General features: G+C 37.3%; 1 pseudogene; it reads left to right on the top strand.

Moving 5' to 3' along the window:
* The first annotated feature begins 1,176 nt into the window (after positions 1–1,176).
* On the top strand, positions 1,177–2,736 carry LOC116082254 (annotated as a pseudogene).
* Positions 2,737–5,753: the final 3,017 nt, after the last annotated feature.

The following is a 5,753-nucleotide window of genomic DNA, read 5'->3' on the forward strand; positions in this document are numbered from 1 at the left end:
ACCATCTAATTCTTCTGTGAAAACAGAATCACAGGAAGAAATTCATGATTTTTATAATGGTTTTCCTGTATATTTTTCTGTCCTGAATTTGGAGATGTTGACTTCTCCTAAGTCAAAAATTATTTGCAAACAAATATACCTGCATTGTTATAGGAATGAATTTTAATGTAGAGAAGAAGAGGAAGAGGAGGTGGAGGATGAGGAAGAGGATGAGGAGAAGGAAGAAAAAAGAAAACGATCACAGATAAAGTGAATTTGGGAAAGAAAGGATTCTAATACTTCCTACAGAATACAAGCAGATGAAAAAGTCATAACTTTGCTGAAAGTGAAAAATACAGTGAGACCACAGAAAATTAAAAGAATGTTGATCTGTGGGAAGATTTCTAGGAAAGCTTAGCAGAAAATGACCCAAGAACTCTGAGAGATCTGGATAAATTGGTTGCAGATGGATCACTAAGAGTGTCTATGACAGAGTAGTAGAAGCAATCCCCAACACCTCTGCTGCCAAACGTTGAGATTTGTCATCCATGCCAACCCTCTCAAAAAGAGAGGAAGACTATCCTTAATGACTAAAACTGACTTAGGACACACAGAATTAGAGAATAGCTTTAAAAAGTATTTAGAAGTTGTAATATAACCTGATAAGTCACTGTGCCATGAATTTCTTCTTCAATATCTAACATATCAATTTCAAATTTATAATCTAAGATAAGTAAAGCTATTGGGAAAGTTATAGAAAACTCAACTAGATCCTGAGTACTCAAATATAACAATATGCTTAAAATAAATGATCACAATAATAAAGTTTTTAAAGATTTTTAAATTTCATTATAAGAGATAAATACTATATATTTTACACTTTATATGAAATTAAGAGAAAATCTTACCAATTTAATAGTTAAATTAAAAATAATATTGTGGGCACCTTTAATCCCAGCACTCATGAGGCAAAGGAAGGTGAATATTTGAGTAAAGGCCAGCTTATTATACAGGAGAGTTCTAGGATGGCCAGGGCTACAAAGAGAAACCCCCTGGAGAGAAAACCAAAAGGCAAAAGAAGAGGAGGAAGAGGATTAAGAGGAGGAGAAGGAAGAGGAAGAGGAAGGGGAGGAGGAGGAGGTGGAGGAAGGACACTGCAGTTCACCCTTGACTGCTGCCGCCACCCTAGAGAAGACAAGATGTGAATGGAGAAGTATTTGACTCCTTAGCTTCCTCCACTTCCCATCATTTCAGAACATAAAAAGTATAGACAAGACAGTGCCTCAGTGGTAGACCAGTTCTTCACTGACACCGAAGGCTTACCTTACAGTATCCACATAAATGTCTTCCTGACATCACTCACCTGAGAACTGGCCTCTACAAATCCCAGAGACCATGTGTAACACAGATCATAACAGAACCCATTTTCAGCCACCAAAGCGAGTCGACTGAGTGCCCCTCCTACGGCTCCCACTCTGGCCCTCCCTGAGTTCACCAGTGTATTCAGCTTCCACCAGACCACAGCATGCTGGAGGTGAACAGCATCATCATCAAATGACCTTCATCTCTCTATACCAGCTATTGGATACACTGGATCTAGACATACCCAGTTCAACAAACCTGACAGCAGTAACACACCCCTCTGCTGTTTCTCCAGTGTCAATGAAACAGTTCCAGGGCATGACCCCTTGCAGTATGGCAAGCCAAGTCTGTTTTTTCCGCAGTAGGCAAACTCTTCTCCTCTTTCTCCCAACTTCTTCTCCACTAAGCTCAGAGCCTGGAAGTCCTGATAGACAAGCTGAGCTCAAGAATTTAACCCCACCTCCATCCTATGCTGTTACAATTGCTTCGAAACTGACAATTCACAATCCAAATTTACCTGCCACTCTGCCAGTTAATTCACCAAAATCCAACTTGTCAGATACAACAGAAGGAGTCACTAGGATCTGGAGAAGCAACACATCCACTTCTGCTATTGTAATGGTTGCACAAAGTTTATTACGAAGTCGTGTTATTTAAAAGCTTCACCTAAGCTCAATCCAATAGATCCCTGTGAGTCTCTACTTCTACATTAGTTGGACACTGTCAGGGCCTCTCAGGAGACAGCTATATCTGGCTCCTGTCAGCCAGCACTAGCTGACATCCACAACAGGGTCCCCAATCAAGAAGCTAGAGAAAGGACGCAAGGAGCTGAAGTGTTTGCAGCCCCTTTGGAGGAACAACAATATGAACTTAACCAGTTCCCTCAGAGCTCCCAGGGACTAAACCACGAACCAAAGAGTATTATGGGACTCATGGCACCAGCTGCATATGTAGCAGAGGATGGCCTAGTCGGTCATCAGTGGGAGGAGAGGCCCTTGGTCCTGTGAAGACTCTATGTCCCAGTGTAGGGGAATGTCAGGGTCAGGAAGCCGGAGAGGGTGGGCTGGTGAGCAGGGGGAAGCGGGAGAAAACTGTTTTTTTTTTCAGAGGGGAAACGGGGAAAGGAGATATCACTTGAAATATAAAGAAAATATCTAATAATAATAATAAAAACAACAACAACAAACAAAACTCACCTGAGGACTCACATGGGTAAGAAGCCCTACAAGTGCACCTGGGAGGGCTGAGACTGGAGATTTGCCAGGTCGGATGAGCTGACGTGCCACTACAGGAAGCACATGGGTGCCAAGCTGTTCCAGTGCTCTGGTGTGCAACAGTAACTTCTCCTGCAACGACCACCTGGAGCTACTACACATGAAGCGGTACCATAACTGAGCACTATGCCAACATGCTCAACGCCTAGCAGTCGCTCCATCATCTTTTAAAACATAGACCTAACTTTATATATTGGACTGAGCACAGGGACCCCAATGGAGGAGCTAGAGAAAGGACCCAAAGAGCTGAAAGGGTTTATAGTTCCATAGGTGGAACAATGAAACGAACAAACCAGTACCTCAGAGCTCCCAGGGACTAAAGCACAAACCAAAAGAGTACATATGGTGGGACTAATGGCTCCAGCCACTTATGTAGCAGAGGATGGTCTAGTCGGTCATCAGTGGGAGGAGAGGTCCTCGGTCCTGTGAAGACTCTATGCCCCAGTGTAGGGGAATACCAGGGCCAGGAAGTGGGAGAAGGTGGGTTGTGGTCAGGGAGAGGGGGAAGAGAATAGGATTTTTTTTTTCCAGAGGGGAAACTAGGAAAGGGAAGAACATTTGAAATGTAAATAAAATATCTAATAAAAAGTCAAAAGAACTAGAAATGTATATTTTGTATATTTGAGGCCACAGAGAATACATTGTATCAATACCAAAATGTTTGGTCATTTTGAGAACCTGGAAGCTTGCTGTCATGGTCATCACTAGCTTTATTTCAGAAAACTTCATCTCCAGACAGGAAGCAGCAGCTCAGCATGGGGAACTGTTTGCGGTGCACAGGATCCATATGCTGTTTCTATACAGATTGCACACATCCAATCGTATGTAACATTGTTTAGGATAAACAAACTGATTGGTAGGCACCCAGACAGATTGTCAAGATGTTTACTTGACTTGGACTCTTTTGTATTAAGATTAGATTATTTCCATAGATAGGAGGTACACAGTGTACCTGGCAATTCACAAACAGACACTGAACTTTTTTTTTTGTTTTTTGTTTTTTTTTTTACGAGAGTTGCCTATATTTGCTATTCTGAATTTTATAAATATGCAAATCAGCTTTATAGGTTTATTATAAGTTTTTAAGGATTGTTTGGGGGGAGGAAGAGATCACACTTTTCAAAATAATTATGAATACATTTATTGTTAGAATTTGTGGTAAGATACCTTTCAAAAAATTACCAAATTCGTTTCTTTGGGGAGGGGATAATCATTCAAATGAGAGTAAAATGAAAATTTCACTCATTGATTGAAATAAGATTTTATTTTAAATGTGAGAGTTTTTAATGTAAATTTAAACTGAAATGCTAAAAGATAGTTATAATACACAGATGTTAATGGTCTTACCACAAGTTAAACAAGTATTTTTTTTTAAGTGGTAGAAGGCCTATTGTGGTTGTTCATTGTTCAACTTAAGACTCTATTTTAACTCTTGGAAGCATTGAATTTCTGGAGCAGTTTCTCTCAGACTAGGATGTTTGCTCATGAAGTGCTGCTGGTTAAATGACAATTTATGCGGATTTATGCATGTAACATCCAGTGAGACACAGTAATTTTATTGAAATTACAGTGCCAAGTAGTTAACTTATTGTTAATACTGATTCATTGTCTTTGATATCAGGGATGTGCTGAAAGCTTACCAATATGCAGTATGTCTAGGAATGTAACATGGAAGCTGTTAATTACAGGGCAGAAATCACAAGCAAAATGCCAAAAGCAATCTTAATTAAAAATCTAATTTTGTTTTCAAAATATGTTTTATCATTGTTTATTTTTTGGTAATATAGTAACTTTTTTTAGAAAACATTTTTTATAACTGGATTAATTATAGATAGCTTTGTATGTTAGAAATTTCCATGTGTAAATAGGCAACAAACAGTGTAAATAGTTTGGTGAGGCTCCAAGAGATTCATAGGTGGACACACCTAACACTTGGCTGCTGTTCTGCTGCTTTGTCCCTGAGTTTTGTACTGTGGTAATTTCCTATGCAAATATCAAAGTAAGAAGTGGTATAGCTGTCGAATTTTTTGAGAGAATGAGATGTTTATATATTAATGACATTTTTTGAAAATAAAAAGTGCCTAAAAGAAAAAAAATAATATTGTGTGAATAGTTATATTCTATAATAAGAATATCATTGGAATTCTTTTCTTTTTTTTGAGAGAAACATGCTTTATTCTTCATCCAACAACCAAGAGAATCTACGAACTAGACAAGTTGCCCTCACGCTCCTAGAAGGAAGACCAAACCAATCAATGGAATTCTTACTTGAAAAAACATTTAATTGGGGCTCAAAATTTTTCTAATCATTAAGTTTTATTGAAATTTCTGCATATGAACACTAATATTTAATAAGAAATTTAAATATAATTTTTAAAATAATAGGATTGTCCTTTATATAGACATTCACAGATAATGACAATTTACAATTATATATTTTAAATTTGTGTTCTAAATCTACATTTAGTAAATTTACAAAACTTACTAGAAATACTATTGAGTCTTCCAAGTTAATGAGTTACTTATTAAAAGGCATTTTGTTTATTTTCTATATTTGAATCTTAAAGATTGATCAACAATGACACACATTTTTGTTCATAAAAGGATGGCATTGAATCTATAGTGTATAATTCATGATTACAGTTTTTCCAATAAATTTTAATAGGACAGTGTCAATGGAGCTGTAGGATCTACTAATACTTTAATACTTTTGTACAATGTCCACTATACAAAGCAAGATGACACTGGCACTAGGGTCCATTTCCTTGTCATAAGAGAAAGATGTTATAGTGCTATGTCATTCTATGTCATTTCTAATCATAAAAGTAACTTGTTACCACTAGAAAAGTTATGTGTATCAATTTTACAGGAGTGGGGCAAGGAGAATAGCCTATTCCTATGTCTCAGATTTACATTTTATAACTTTCTCATCAGATATATATGATGATTTAAGTTTTCCTCCTTTTGCCTAAATCAGAAGGTAGTACTTATGAAGAGGCACCAGTGATGGAGAAAATAAGTAATATAACAATTCTACAGACCACTTATGCTTACTGATAGATAGTATAAATTACTACAGAATCTGTTTTTAGATACAAAGTTTGTGGAATGATGGTTGTTCAATTCATGGTTGACAAA

Source organism: Mastomys coucha, unplaced genomic scaffold (assembly GCF_008632895.1).
Source record: "Mastomys coucha isolate ucsf_1 unplaced genomic scaffold, UCSF_Mcou_1 pScaffold7, whole genome shotgun sequence".
Classification (NCBI taxonomy): Eukaryota; Metazoa; Chordata; class Mammalia; order Rodentia; family Muridae; genus Mastomys; species Mastomys coucha.